The 290-nt window shown below is 59.3% G+C and overlaps 1 protein-coding gene across 1 annotated transcript in view; it reads left to right on the forward strand.

The window, feature by feature from the left end:
* Positions 1-290, forward strand: part of LRRC25 (leucine rich repeat containing 25) — a 24,949-nt gene that overhangs the window by 19,666 nt on the left and 4,993 nt on the right. The window lies entirely within an intron of this gene.

Here is a 290-nt window from a genome sequence, read left to right on the forward strand (position 1 = left end):
CAGTTCCTCCTCTTAGCATGTCCACTCCAGCCACTCCCCTGCTAACCGACAGTCCCAGGGCCCATGCTTGGAGCCCGGGGCCAAGGGTCTTTGCTGTGCCTTCTGCCTAGAATCTGCAAATGGCTTTGCTTCTGCCTGCCGCTGCCTGTCATTCTCCAAGCCCCAGACTCAACGTCCCTTCACCCAGGGAACTTCCTCACCAACCCCGTAACACGGAGGCCTCTCTGTACACGAGCAAGAGTGCTGAGTCTGTGGGGGAGACTAGGAGCTTGGGGAGTCAACGGCAGGGT

Source organism: Myotis davidii, unplaced genomic scaffold (genome assembly GCF_000327345.1).
Source record: "Myotis davidii unplaced genomic scaffold, ASM32734v1 scaffold448, whole genome shotgun sequence".
In the NCBI taxonomy this organism is placed as follows: Eukaryota; Metazoa; Chordata; class Mammalia; order Chiroptera; family Vespertilionidae; genus Myotis; species Myotis davidii.